The 16386-nt window shown below is 37.0% G+C and overlaps 1 protein-coding gene across 10 annotated transcripts in view; it reads right to left on the reverse strand.

Moving 5' to 3' along the window:
• IMMP2L (inner mitochondrial membrane peptidase subunit 2) overlaps positions 1 to 16386 on the reverse strand; it is an 886893-nt gene that overhangs the window by 580427 nt on the left and 290080 nt on the right. The gene's annotated exons all lie outside the window — the stretch shown is intronic.

Below are 16386 nucleotides of genomic sequence, written 5' to 3' on the forward strand. Positions count from 1 at the left end.
CTCTAAATGTTCCTCCAACTCAACCAAACACTACAGCATGACTAGACCATGACTGTGGCGTGAAGGACAGCAAATGTGGGAGGCTAAAAACAGGAACATGTTCGAATTTTTTCCAAAAAGGAAAGAAAAGTACATTTATAAAAATTCCTCAACTAATTAGGTTTGGCCTCTGGCATACCACTCTCTTTCCGTGATGACTCCATCACTTAGAAACTATTATCTGGTCTTTATTTCTTGATTTTCTAGATTTACTATGCTATATTTTAGTAGGGAAGAAAAGAGAGACCTCAAGGTATTGTTTTCTGTCATGAAACAAATCCCTTTTTGTGCATTTTCTCGGGACACAAATATCTGACGGTGAAAAATACTGTTACCAAAAGAACTGCTTCTTCATTTTACCCCATGTAAGCAGCAGTTGTGTTCAGAAGAAACAACATCTATTTAAAAAAAAATACAAAAAACAAAAAAACTAGCAAAAAAATGTGGCATGATACTGCATCATTCACTGGTCATTCAACCATGCCAGAAATATTTAATATACTAAAGATTATAAACAGTTACTTATTAATATGGTGAATTATAAAACACTATGCTTACAGTATTCCCTACCACTGGTAATTCTCCAGCTAAATCTCTCACAGAGTTATAAGGTGCCATATAAGTGAAGCACACTGACAGACATGTAGACTACACGAGTAACTCCCAAAGTTGTTCGAGTTGGTATTCTTGCATGGAATAGTAACTCCCACAATAACAGATCTGAGAGCCCTTCATGTATTGGGCTGCAATCCTATATGACAAGAAAGTTACATGCTTTATTTAGAGAAGTAAAATTTCCAACTTTAGAGAAGTAAAAGACAAACCCATACACCCTACTAAGGATATAAAACCATCCATTTGGGGGGGTACTTTTTCTATTGAACTTCCATTTTTACATCTAAAAATGTAATGTCCCTGTCACCTCTTTCTTCCTGAGTTTTACTCCCTAACATGAGAACCTCTCTGAAGGCCTATCTAGTACATTGTCTTCTAACAAAAGATTCTCCTATCTGTGAAAACTGACATGAACAGAAAAGAGGAACAGCATTTACTTTAGCCAAGAGAAGAGAGCATTTCTCAAAATCTCACCAATCATCACTTCTTACAGCGATGTGGTATTCCTCTCTATTCTAAGGTGAAGAATGATGTTCCTCTCTATTCAAAGCCCACATATGAGATTCTTTCTCTTAGGAATGAGTCTGATCATGAAGCAACAATTTATTCAGCTGATGGTACATACAAAAGGTAGGTACCATCAACCCACAAGGACAATAAAATCAGTGTGTGTGTGTGTGTGTGTGTGTGTGTGTGTGTGTGTGTGTGCATGTAAATGTTTATAAGTATTTGTGTATGGGGCTTTTAAAATTATGCCCATGGAATTAATTCTCAACTGAGCACTATAAACTCGGACCTGGCCAATTGATTCCGGAGATACAAAGTATTATAGCAGATGAACAAGCACTATAAACATTGTCATAAGAGTATTTTAAGTAGCTTTCATATGATTAGAAAAGAGTAAGATAGTGGACATCACAGGGCGCCTGGGTGGCCAGTCGGTTGAGCATCCGACTTCAGGTCAGGTCACGATCTCGCAGTTCATGCATTCAAGTGCACATCAGGCTCTGTGCTGACAGCTCAGAGCCTGGAGCCTGCTTTGGATTCTGTGTCTCCCTCTCTCTCTGCCCCTCCCCCCCCCCCTCTCTCTCTCTCAAAAATACATTAAAATTTTTTTTTAAATAGTGGACATCACCAACGGAAAAGGGAAAGGGGACAGGGAATAATTGGGGATGGAAGGTAGGAAAGGAAAAGAACACCAGCTACCTATGAATAATATGTGGCTCCAATGTTGCATTAGGATTGAAGCTAACACTAAACTGCTTTTTGAGTATTTAAATTAAAATTCTATTTTTGAGAACCTGTGAAGAATCTATTTAAGATTAGTAACATTGGCACAATATGCAGATAATTATTCAGAGATATCTTCTGATATTGTTTCAGATGCATGAATTTGGTTTTTTAGCCCCAAGCATTAGAAAATGGTGCTTCCTATTGCATTTCATGCTAAAACAGAGAGTCTTGCTGGAAAACTACACTTTAAAATTTATTAAGTCCCAAGATCGACAATGTCATTATTAATTTATTTTTTGTCTATATAAAATGTTTCCTTTAAAAGTAGAAATGATATGATAAGAGTTACAAAACATTCACAGATTTTATTAATACTTTCTAGGCTTTCTCTAATTTCTAAAAATATTTCCAATTTTATCTTAAGTAGAAAATATAGTTAAAAAAAAAAATAGCCCCTTCCCCACTTGTGCTCTCTCTCTCTCTCAAAAATAAATAAACAACAAAAGAAAAATTTTTTAAGTAGAAAGAGAATGTCAAAGATAAGAAACTCATTGTAATCCAATAAAATTTTATGTGATAAAGGTGCTTAGAATATCTATTGGGAGGCTGGGGGGTGGTGGAGGGAAATCTGTCACTCCTCCACAAAAATTAAACACTTCTCAAAATGTAAACTACCTAAATTTCAATGCTATGAGAGAATTATATCAGGCAAATGACACCCCAAAAAAACTTAAGAACCATTTATTAAATGAATACTCACAGGTGCAGCAAGTGCAGAAAAGATGACCCTGCCCAATCTCAAGGAGCTCTCAGCCAGCAGGGTAGGCATGCTGCTCGAGGCAGAGTGGGCAAAGAGAGCTGGCTGCCTGGGGAAGAGGAGGAGCTGGAAGCCAGATGAACAGGATGGGGCACACTCCACACAACAGAACATATAAGGTTCACAGGTAAGAGGAAGTTAGAGGTGATTCCATTTGCCTGTGGGCCAATGCCAGATAATAATGCCCTTGAGAGAAAGTCAAGGTCAAGGGCATGAAAAGCAACATCAGAGACCTGAAGAGAGAATCCCTTAAACCTCAAAGTGCTTTAATCAGGGCAGTCTCAAGTTTGTGTTTCAGAAAGATTCCACAAAAAACTACTTGTGGTCAAAGTTTGTTACCAAAGAATCACAAAACATGGATCGATGTGTACTAAGGCTCTCAACAACTGCTACATACAACTTTTAAGTCAGACAAGCATTTAGGCCAAGGCTGATAAAGTCTAATGTTTAGAGAAGTTGGGCAAGTAAAGTAAGTGAACAGTCCCAGTGGGGTCTTTGGTGAACCAAGGAGGAGAATGTTAACCCAGCCCCATAAAACCACTACCAGGCAGAGCTGTGGGTACAGAATGGCCTCATCTAACACTTAAGGAAAACCAGAAATCAAGAATCTTAGGTAAAATATATTGATTTTTAAATAACGGCAACTACATCAATGCTGTGCAAGACACTGAAGTACTAAACAAAATATCTTCAGAAATTATCTAACTGCACAGATTTCAAGGCCATTTAGAACCAATTCACTAAAACACAGAAGACATGCATCAAATTACCTCTGATTTCAGCTAAGCATTTTTTCCCCAAAATAGCCTCATTGGAAGAGATTTCTGAGTGATAATGGGTTTGAAAAGTTTGCTTTGATGCCTATGAATGGTAGAGAAAAACAAGTTAACTAGTTTTCATTTGAGCAGAAATCTGTTTGCCTTTGTTTTGTTTGGTTTTGTTCACCTCAAAGTCAAGTGGATGGTCCTAAGCATTCTAAAATAATCCCCAAAGTTTCTGAATATATGCAAATCTGCAAAAGGGAAAGCTTAAAAATATGGACCATAACAAATACGGAATACTTTTGTTTTCACCTATGAATATCTGATCTGGTAAACAGAAATGAACACAAAAATGCTATTTCATGGACCAAAAACACCCCTGAAACAGGACATTTCATTATCTAATATCGTACACAGCGTGCTACTTTAATCCTCAGGTATACTGTTAGTTTACTCAATACTACTTTAGAAGATAAATGATGAGCCCAATGTATTAATATAGGCAAAAAGAAAAACTCAAGCTACATACAAAGGTTTATCTAGCTTATATATTTTGTTTCTAGAAAAAAATCTTCAGCTCTTCATCAATGTTAATTTTGCACAGGAAACATACATGCAACTCTCAGATGTAACTCAACATGAAGTGGAAAATTTTTAATTACCCATGATCTCATACGCAGATATAGGCATTGTACATTTTTAATCTATTATTCCAAACTAATAGATCAGTAGTTCTGGACTGATCTCCTCTCAACAACCCCGACTTTTACAATCCATTTGTATTCCATTTCTACAGATTTTTATGGATAGATAGATAGATAGATAGATAGAGTTCTATATATTGGGTAGAGTAATATATATCTATTAATGAAAACAATGGCATTCTTTATTGGGGATTAATATTTTTGCTAAATTGGGATTCAAAGTTTGTTTTAATTGATTGCAAATACCAAATTCCTGAGTATTTACCTCAAAGAATCAAAATTTAAATCCACACAAAATTCTGCACATGAACACTTATAATAGCTTCATTCATAATTGCCAAAACATACAAACAACCTTCAGTAGGTAAATGGGTAAATAAAATAGATGTGGTACATCTGGACAATGGAATGTTACTGAGTGCTAGATAGAAATGAGATACCACACCATGAAAAGACATGGAGGAAATTTAAATGCATATTACCAATACAGTTTTAAGCTTTTCTTCCCACAGTGATCAAAACAGGGGCCAATACTGAGAGACTAATTTCTCTTCCAAAAAATATTGGAAATATCAATAATTAATGAATACAAATAGGGGTGCCTGGGTGGCGCCTGAGTGTCTGACTCTTGATTTCAGCTCAAGTCATAATCCCAGGGTCATAGGATAGAGCCCCAACTTGGGTTCTGCACTGGGTGTCAAGCCTGCTTACGATTCTCTTCCGCCTTTCCCCCATTTGTTCTCTCCCTCTTTCTCTCCAAAGGGAAAAAAAAAAAAAAAAAAAGAAAACAAGAAGCCACAACTACAAATTGAATACTGTCTTTTCCATGGGGCTAACATGCATTCTCAAATATGTCACAAGTACAATATTGATAGACACACTTTTAAACACAGTGTTTAAAAATTTCAGAGTACACAATTTGTGTAACAAAGAATCGGTGGAAGGGAGAGAAAGAAATGTAAAAATCATTTACTTTACAAAGAAATTCTCCATTTAAAATGATTCAACATAGAGGATTCCTTTACAAAGAAACTTTTAGGCATCATAAGTAATTGTGGGGAATAAGCTTAGAAATTCCCTGGGCTTACAGCAATGGGTTAAATAGGCATAAAGAATTACAAAGCCATAGGACACTTACACCAAATTTGGGTAAACAAGGTTAGGTAAATAAGTATAGAGAAGGTGGGGCAGAAGCGCCAGTATAGAGAGAGGGGAGCAAAGACCCCAATATATGACATAGGTATATGAAATAAACAAGATTAGGTATTCAGGGCAGGAGCGCCCAGGAGGGAAGGACCAAGTTAGGTAAACAGGTAAATAGGGCTATAGACCCAAGCTGGGGGTGAAGCTGCCCAGAGCAGACAAACAAAAGAAAGGTGCCTGAGGTCACGTGTCCTATCTGTCTCATCCCCCTAGGCTAGCTAAGATAAACAGAGGTGGTGCCTCCTGTCTGCTGTAAACAACCTTCCACCAGGCTGCCCAGCACCAGAATTTTGTTTTGTATTAACCCAAACCCCTAACCCTGAGTATCTTCATGACCCCCTTCCCCTCACGTCCAAGAGTTAATGTTCATAGTTTCATTGTCTCTTTGTGCACGTCCATCACCATGTTTGTAACCCTTCTGATCCTAATAAAAACAGGGCAAGGACTCTTATCTGGGGCTCTTGTCTTTTCCCAGACATTAGCCATCTCTCACTTTTAATCCTGCGTCCCGCTTTCTTGCTAGACAAGGAAGAACTTTAGAGTCTATGACATATAATAATGATATTGTAGTGTATAATTAACAAAACATTTACATAGAAGTCATTATACACTAATAAAAACTTGGAAGTTATGAATTATAAACACAAGTTTACAAGTGAGGAAAATGAGGCTCAGGAAATATAAGCAAAAGGTCTAGTATCTAAAAAATAAAAGAGCCAGGGATACAGGAGCCAGGATTTGAACTAAAGCCTACTAATTCTAAATCGCATGCTCTGGTTAATATGAGCATTTGTAGAACACTTAGAGTGCAGAAAGCGTCCTCTAATAATTACTACCCAAACAAAAAGCTTTAACTAAATATTAGAATTCTTTTCAAGGAAAGGTTATCTATCTATATACTGTTTCTAACCAGAAAATAACTCCCACAGACTAGCTCTCCCTGTATTCTATTGTTCAAAGCCACAATTACCAAGGAATGTTTCTTGAAACAATAAATGCTTGTTATTTTTTTTCTATTTTTCAGAGATATTCAATAGCTGTAACATTCTAAAGTCTCATCATTTTAAAGAATAAACCTTGAAAAATTATCTTTCCAAAAGGAAACTAAAGCATAGAGATTTGTATGGTACAAAGCATGTTGTTTCTTGGGAAAAGTAAGATTGTTTTTATTTGAAATAAAAGAATTAGTCACTTGAATTAGATAATATTCTAGCAAGTTCTTACAAGAATCTACTCCTTTTTCTTCTTTTCAACTATTATGCTGTTTTTTATATACAAAAGCATTTATTTCCAAAGTTAGTTACAAAATAGCATATGCAAATTAAGAACTTTGTTTTGCCTTTTACACTAAACAGATCTAAGGTTCCACGTCTGCATCTTATAACATATGAACCACAATACTTTTTGAATTTGAATGTAATATTCAATATTTTCTAAAAATACCACTTTCCTCAAATGTTTATTTAAATTCTAGTTAGTTAACATAAAGTATAATATTGGTTTCAGGATAGAATTGAGGGATTCACCACTTACATACAACACCCAGTACTCATCATCACAAGTGCCCTCCTGAATACCCATCACTCATATAGCCCATCCCCCACCTGCCTCCTTCCATCAACCTTCTATTTGTTTTCTATCCTTAAGAGTATCTTATGGTTTGTTTCCCTTCTGCCATCATCTTTTTCTGCCTTCCAATATGTTCATCTGTCTTGTTTCTTAACTTCCACATAGGAGTGAAATAATATGGTATTTGTATTTCCCTGACGGACTTATTTCGCTTAGCATAATACACTCTAGTTCCATCTATGTCATTGCAAATGGCAAGATTTCATTCTTTTCTTTTTTCTTTTTTTTAATTTTTTTTTTTAACGTTTATTTATTTTTGAGACAGAGAGAGACAGAGCATGAATGGGGGAGGGTCAGAGAGAGGGAGACACAGAATTGAAACAGGCTCCGGGCTCTGAGCTGTCAGCACAGGGGCCCAATGAGGGGCTCGAACTCACGGACCGCGAGATCGTGACCTGAGCCGAAGTCGGCGCTCAACCGACTGAGCCACCCAGGCGCCCCGATTTCATTCTTTTCAATGGGTGAGTAATACTCCATTGTGTGTATATATATATATATATATATATATATATATATATATATACCACATCTTCTTTATCCATTCATCAGTTGGTGGACATTTGGGGTCTGTCCATAGTCTGTCTACTGTTGATAATGCAGTTATAAATGTCAGGGTGAATGTATAATGTACCCCTTTGAGTCTGTATTTTTGTATCCTTTAGGTAAATACCTACCAGTGCAATTGCTGGGTCATAGGGTAGTTCTATTTTTCAACTTTTTTTTTTTTTTTAATGTTTATTTTCTCTTTGAGAAAGACAGAGCATGAGTGAGGGAGGGGCGGGGGCTGGGGGTGGGGTGGGGGACACAGGATCCAAAGCAGGATCCAGGTGATGAGCTGTCAGCACAGAGCCTCATGTGGGGCTCAAACTTAGGAACCACGAGCTCATGACCTGAACCAAAGTCAGCGCTTAACCGACTAAGCCACCCACGTGCCACTATTTTTTAACTTTTTGAGGAACCTCCACACTGTTTTCCAGAGTGCCACAGCAGTTTGCATTCATTCCAACAGTGTAAGAGGGTTCCCCTTTTTTCCACTTCATCGCCAACACCTATTGTTTCTTATGTTGTTAACTTTAATCATTCTGACAGGTGTTAAGTGATACCCCATTGTGGTTTTGATTTCTATTTCCCTAATGATGAGTGATGTTAAGCATCTTTAAAAAAAATTCCAATTTTATAACTGCACAGAGTTCAGATGTGAGAAAGAAATACAATAACGTCCCTAACACTAAATGCTTATAAATGTGACTCCAGAGACACGTTTATGTTCACCGCATTAAGATGGTACATGTTTCTTTCTTTTTATTTAGTTTGGAAACCAACTCCAAATGAATAAGATCTATCAAGGAACATCCTATTGAAGGAGGATGAAAACAATAAACTGTATTCCACATTTACAAAGAAGTTTAAAAGATACTTTCAGATTCTCATTCTCAGCACAGATGTTCACTACATGTCCCTTGTTCATAGAGGACCATGCCCTCTAGAGTGAAAAGTTTTTTGTTTTCTTTTTAAATACTGAATGTAAGTGTGAAGTGTGTTTCCATATCACAGGATAACCATAGATTGAGCGTCCCTAAAGTGATACAAGGTGACTCTTCGATAATTCAACTCCCTGCCCTGAATTGCTACATTTCATTATCATAAACTGTGACCTCACACCCTCTGAGAAAGAAGTTTCCCATATACCCAAACTGTGAGGATGGTGCACTAACTCTAAAAGATGGAAAACAATGGCAAGGATCAGTTTCAAGAATATTTGGGTCCAGAGACCTTTCTAAATATGAGATCAGTCCTTCTTGTTTTTATTTAATCATCTTAAACCACCTACAATTTATAACAGCAGACCAGACCTACACAATTATATTCCAGACAAATACCAAAATAAGATTTCCTTCAAGGTGTCTATTAGATTATGATCTTAATGGAATCCAACCAGAAAGAAACACAAAGTATCCTCAGAGTCTCTAAGGGGGAAAAAAAAAATAAAACTAACAAAGACTTAATTTGGCTGGCCATGTTTCACATAGAAACCATAATAACCCCACTGAAAGCTGCCATTTCTCTAAGAACAGAATAATATGAAATAGTCTACATTATATATTAATAGGAGTTGTTATTCAGTTATTTTGTTTTAACTGAAAATTAATCCAAAGCCTATCATTCTGTAGGACAGAGTGATTCAGGTCACCCGTTACTAAATTAAACATTTTCTGCTCTCACTGCATCTCATTAAACAAGCCACTGCAAGTTTAAATAACTCCACGCTTCCATCTGCACAGTCACCCATTTTGTTATTGTTTACAGCAACCTAATTTGGCACATAATAATTCAGGCAGCATTGGTTTCATATTACACTGAAGTATTAATTTTTAATGTAATTGCATTCTTTTGTCCAACAAAAGCCAGATCAGTGGGGATTTTACTCAAGTGATTCTTCAATTATTATACAAGGCAAATTCTTTTAAGACTCTGCACCTCTCTTTGCCCTGATTCATTTCTCTATAAATTAAAAACTCATTATGAGCTTATTTAAACTAGCTTATTTACTTAAACAACACAGTGAATGATTATCTTAGTATAAAATATATGGCCTATACATCTTTAAAACACCTTCTTTTCCAAAGGACATTTGATTCAGTAATGAAGCAAGGCATAGTTCTCTAGCATAGTAATGTATTATTACTGAACCCCACAACTTTTTCATTTTATATGATTGCTAAGGGTTGTTCCTATATGTTTCCTTCTATCACACATTTGAATAAAGAAGATATTTGGAGGAATAAATTAAAGATCAGCTAACATGTCACCCCTCAAATGTGGGATAATCACAAAGATGTACAATGTACATACTTCAGAAGAAAAAAGGTAGATTGATTGAAAGTAACAAGGCCAAGAGCAAAATATAAAATACGTTTACAAAACAGCAGGATGGACTTCAACTAATCACTAAGAACCTTCCATTTTGTTCATTCATCTTTGTACATTTTCCGTATTGTAGCTCATATTTGTAATAATCCCCTTTAAAATACTGACTTTCTGAAAAAGAGTATATTCTTTTTTCCAAAATTTTTTTTTAATTTTTATTTATTTTTGAGAGAGAGAACGTGAGTGGGGGAGAGGCAGAGAGAGAGGGAGACACAGAATCCAAAGCAGGCTCCAGGCTCTGAGATGCCAGCACAGAGCCTGATGCGGGGCTTGAACTCACAAACCGTGAGATCATGTCCTGAGGCGAAGTTGGGTACTTAACCGACTGAGCCACCCAGGTGCCCGTGAAAAAGAGTATATTCTTAAAATTAATATGTGTCCCTTCAAATCAGCATTTTTGTATCCGTTGGATAAATACTTAGTAGTGCAACTGCTGGGTCATATGATAGTTCTATTTTTAGATATTTGAGGAACCTCCACAGTTTTCCAGAGTGACTGTACCAGTTTGCATTCCCACCAACGGCACCCCAATGTTTATAGCAGCACTATCAACAATAACCAAATGGAAAGAGCCCAAATGTCCATCAACTGATGAATGGATAATGAAGATGTGTTGTATATGTATATATGTGTGTATATATATATATATATTGGAATACCACTCAGCAATCAAAAAGAATGAAATCTTGCCATTTGCAACCATGTGAATGGAAGAAGAGTGTATTATGCTAAGCAAAATAAGTCAGAGAAAGAAATACATCATATGATTTCATTAATATGTAGAATATAAGAAATAAAACACATGAATATAAGGGAAGGGAAGTAAAAGTAAGATACAAACAGACAGAAGGCAAACCATAAGAGACTATTAAACACAGAGAATAAACTAAGGGTTTCAGAGGGGAGATGGGTGGGGGCATGGGCTAAATGGGTGATGTGCATTAAGGAGGGCACTTGTTGGGATGAGAACTGGGAGTTATATATATGGAAGTGATGAATCACTGGGTGCTACCCATGAAACCAATACAACATCGTTTGTTAACTAACTTGACTTTAAATAAATAAGCTAAAACATAAATAACAAAACTAACATGTTAAAATTCAATTTTCAAATGCTTATATTTATGGTAACTAGCAGATAATTGAGGAAACAAAGTAATTATCTAAAATGTAATCTGAGTTCTATAATTCTGATATTTAGCTATATTGGCCCCTTGGCCAGTTCACTGCAGAGCAGAATTTAGTATAAGGCGGGTCATTTTGGACTTAATCTAAAGTGACTATGTTAATTTTAAAAAGTGAATTTAAAAAAAGATAATATTTTGGGATAACACCTATAAGGCAATGTGGAGGTCTGAATCTATAAAGGATCTTCTCCTATCAATTCTCTTCTACACCTTGTAAATCCATTTCCCAAAACATTTAAAACATAATGGATTGCATTGCTTAAAAAATGTATATGAATTAGTTATTCTTATATGCAATATATGAACAGGACAGTGTTTTCTCAAAAAAGACAATGCAATCCTTGAAAAAGATATTATAAATTATAGAAACATTACTTATATTTTAAAATACCTGAAAATATAGAAGTTTTCAATTTACTCCATCAGGTTTCCTATATGTATAAGTTTAATAAAACAGACCAGCCTAAATTAATAAATCAGTAGGTAAATGACATCTTATACACAATTATTTTTATTAATCTTGATTTCAGTGTAAATATACATGGGGATAACAAACTGTGGTGTTGTAAATTATAAATTTGGACATTTAGAATCAAAAATAAAAATTCTAGCAAGTCAAGAGTTGTGAAGCTCAGCGGAAAACATGCTCTTCTCTAGTTAACACTTGACTCACAGGATAATATAACAAATCATGGGTCAAAAAATTTCTATTAACTTCTTTAAGTTGACCTATTTAACAACAGCACAAGGATTTCATTATGGCTAATTTCTCCAGAGCTTTTAAGTATGGAATAAAATGAACAAGGCTCCTCCTCAAAGTCCCCTTCTCACATTTTAGCACTATGAAGGCAATTCTCTACATAATATTCTCTGACCATTCACCAACACCACCGATGTCTTCGTTGCCTCCCAGACTTGATCCTAGCAGGGATACCTACTTCGTTGCCATTCTCTGTGTATCCTCTTACGGGAACTGATCAAGGAGACAATCTTCTGTGTCTGGTGTAACCAAGTCAGAACTATTTGAAAGCTACTACCTATCTAAAGGTCCTGTATTCTTTAGTTTAAGTTTACTAAATGTCTTGGAGATACAAAATAAATAGAACTCAAGAAGCTTGAAGTGTAGTAAATAAGACATATACATTCAAGGACAATTAGTACATGGGGTGTAAATGCTCTAGCAGAGGCAGGCGCTGGTTGCTATGGGAGAAGAACACTTAATCCAAACAAAAGGGAATAAGGTAAAACATTACAAGAAAGAGCTTTAGGCTAAATCATTAAGGAGCTAGTGAGTCAGATGACTCAAATAGATCATTCCAGGCACAAAAATTCAGGAACAAAATAAAAGGAAAAGGCACATAAGTATGAGTGAGAGACAGAAACTCCAAAGAGGTTGGAGAGGTAAAGAGGGCCTTGAGTGTCATGCTAAGAAATATGGAGTTTACCCTGAAGGCTATGGGAGCCACTGAAGAATTTTAAGCAGGAGAGAGATATGACCACAAAGCAGATTTGAGTTTGAGAGACATCATCGTGGAAATAATTTACCAGAAGGAAAGGAGTATGGGGGAAGAAAAAGGAGGTCACAACTACCTAAACGCCTATCACCTGGACTTGTGGATAATTAAACTAATGGTTTTTACCCAGGGGAAAGAAACAATCTCTGAAATGCCTGTAGCAAGATGTCTCTATATTAAGGATTACCTAAATAAATAGAACCTAACATTTATGATGTATGTCTCCCTATATGGTATTAGATATGCATCATATCTCTATCATACACAAGTATAACACTCTAGAGTACAAAATGGAGATGTTTCATAATTTAAATATTCCTTCTGTCTGAGGTAATGTCATGAATCTCATTCAGATAGCTCATCTGTTCTAAGCCAGATAATCGTATCCAACATAGGAAGGACCTTGGGAGGTACCAATGATATCATGGACCACTCTCTACTTTGTATAATCTTTTGGACTGCCTGTATCCTTGACATCATTTAATAGAGTAATACAGGTTAAAAGTGCTGATTCATGCTGGTCTCATTTGACAGTCTGGTCCCATATGTTTGCTCAGGGAGGGAAAACAAGGAGGCTAGTGAGGCTGCCACACTGTGACTGAAAGGAGAGTCACAGAAAGAGGAGTTCAGAGTGGTAAATAAAGGACTGGATATTATAGTGCTTTATTAGAGATTGTAATGCCTTTGACTCTTACCCTGAGAGAGATAGGAAACCACTGAAGGGTTTGGAGTAGAAAACTGACATGGTAATTGTGATTCATGTTTTGAGAAAAGGCTATAGGGTGCCATGAACAGAAAAAGGGAGGCCACTTAGGAGGTCCTTACACGGGGTGCCTGGGTGGCTCAGTTGGTTAAGCGTCTGACTTCAGCTCAGGTCATGATCTCACAGTTCGTGGACTCGAGTCCCATGTTGGGCTCTGTGCTGATACCTCAGAGCCTGGAGCCTGCTTTGGATTCTGTGTCTCCCTCTCTCTCTGCCCCTCCCCAGCTCACTCACTCTCTCTCTCTCAGAAATAAATATTTAAAAAACAAACAAACAAACAAACAAACAAACAAAAGGAGGTCCTTACAAAAAATAGGTAAACGATGATGGTGGCTTGGAGAGGTAGAGGTAATGAGAAGTAACCTATATTCTGCATATATTTTGAAGATAGAGCCAACAACATTTACTGACAGATTAAATGTGAAGTATGAGAAAAAGGGAGGAGTCAAGCATAACCCCAAGTTGTTTTGGCCTGAGAATCTGGAAGGATGAAATAGCCAATTACTGAGATGAGGAGGACTATGAGAGGAGCAGGTTTCATAGGAATGACCAGGATTTCAGCTTCATATATTAGACTCCAAAGCTAATTAGACATATAAATAGAAATGAGAAGGGGACCACTGCCTAAATGAGTCTGCAGTTCAGGAGAGAAATCTGGGCTAAACAGACAAATTTGGGAAATATCTTCATATGGATGATGTTTAAAACTACGAGCCTGGATGAAATCATCAAGAGATGACTTGTATTGTCAAAGAAAAGGCCCAAGGAATGAGCACTGAGGGATTCCAGTTATTAGAGATTAGAAAGAGGAAGAACAAACAAAGAAAACCAACCAAGTGAAGAAACTTATTCAAGATAAAAGGAATGACCATCTATGTCATCTTAATTGATAGGCACGAAAAATGAGGGTTAAGACTTTTTCACTGAATTTAGCAAAAGGGAGGCCTCAGATAACCTTAATAAGAACAGAAATTTAAAAGGTAGAACACATGGGTTTTAGATATTTTAAGATGATTTCTACTGTTCTGGCTAGGGTGACTGAGTGATAGTATATTCACAGACAGATATAGGGAGTACAGTCCTAATTTTCCATGCTTAGCTTCAGAGTGTAAGAAAAATCCCCAAATCCATTTCTAACTAATAAAGTATTAACACCTAAAATGACATACCAACATATTAATACTTTAAAAAAAGTCTCAAAGCATAACCAACAATTGCATAACAAAGCATCACTAACTGTTTTTACCTGTTTCTTCTTTTTTTTAAATTTTTAAGTGTTTTTATTTTTGAGACAGAGAGAGAGCATGAGCAGGGGAGGGAGGGGCAGAGAGAGAGGGAGACACAGAATCTGAAGCAGGCTCCAGGCTCTGAGCTGTCAGCACAGAGCCCGACGTGAGGCTCGAACTCACAGACTGTGAGATCATGACCTGAGCTGAAGTCGAACGCTTAAACGACTGAGCCACCCAGGCGACCCTTTACCTGTTTCTTCTTAAAGTGAGATCATGGCTATTACCTGAATAACAGTACTGAGCCCATCTATCATCAGAATTATGTAGGATTAAAAGACTTCACCCCTCTAAGAGAAGAGATCCAGATTTGAGTCTAGGAGCTTGCCCAACAGAGTCTAATCCTTTGGGTAGGAAAGATGCTTCCAAATCATTTCTGCTAGAAACAGCAGATGGAGATTTTGTTTATTTTGCTTTGTTTTATATGTACCCTCTTGGCAAATTCACTTCTAGAAAGCTTATCCAGAAGAAACTAATCCTCTGAGCAGGAATTTTTTTAGGTTGCTGCCCAAAAGGAATCCAACCTATGGATGGGAAAACTTAGGGCCAAATCCCAGCACTAGTCACAAATTGATTATAAGCCAGAAACTGAAAGAGACAAGAGGTTGACTGAGTAGTTAAGACAGTAAAGATTAGATGGTAAGGTCAGCATCCAGGGAAAATTCATGTGGCCTATTGAAAGGCTGCCCCTCCACCCCAATGCCAGGGACACTGCTTATAGAAGCAGCTGTCCATTCCCACACTGTCCACTACTTTAAAAGTAGCTTCTCCATCTTGGTCAGTGTGGATTTGGGTGGAGAAAAAGCTATATCTTCCAGAGGCAAGTCTTTGGTAACATAACTATGCAGCATGGTACTCAGGGAAGGAACTAATGGGCAAAGACATTGCTATCCTGAACTGACCCTATCAACTTCTAATCCTTTGTTACTGGAGTCTTTTATGCTAATAAGCAAATGGGTTAATTGCTTAAAGTAAGCTTGTTTACAGATCACTGGAAACAATTATTAATTTGATGAGCTTCAGAAAGCTGTGGGATAATTCAGTACTAACCTAAAGAGATAGACAACATTTCCAAATGTTGCTTATTTTAGCAGAAAACAGTTTAAGGCAGATTCATTTCCACACAGCTCAGCTGACAGCCAGCTTCCCACGTAACTTCACGTGAGTACATTCTCTTTCCAACTGTCCCTGAGCATAGAATACACTATATTACTGAAAGCCTCTTCCTGTTTGAAATATACGCTATTAAATACTTTTTCTCCTATGCCTTGGCTACATTTTCATGAGCAATATATGGAACCCACATTGAAATCTCAACTTTCTGTTGAGATACCTGATTGTCAGTGGAATCTGACAAGTATCATTCAATTTGACTCAACAAACCCTTATGGCACAGTGACAGTGTGCCAGGAACCATGCTATTGAAAGATGAGTAGAAGATCAATTTTATCCTCAAATTGCTAACTGGATTTTCTCATGGTGTTTGGGGCGTGGGGGGTGGTGGAACAGGAAAGGGTCAGAAAAAAACTTTGTGGAAAGGGAAATAATTAGAGGTCAACTGTGAAGATAGCCAGAGCTTCAACTGGTAAAAGGACATTCCTAAAAAAGGAAAGAGTGAGGCAAGATGGAGAGGGGGACCAGCGGCCTGCCTACCTAAGCAGGAGGGGATGCAGGATGGACAGAGGAAATGTGGCCACATGGAAAGAC

The sequence above is a fragment of the Panthera onca genome, chromosome A2, assembly GCF_046562875.1.
Source record: "Panthera onca isolate mPanOnc1 chromosome A2, mPanOnc1 haplotype 2, whole genome shotgun sequence".
In the NCBI taxonomy this organism is placed as follows: Eukaryota; Metazoa; Chordata; class Mammalia; order Carnivora; family Felidae; genus Panthera; species Panthera onca.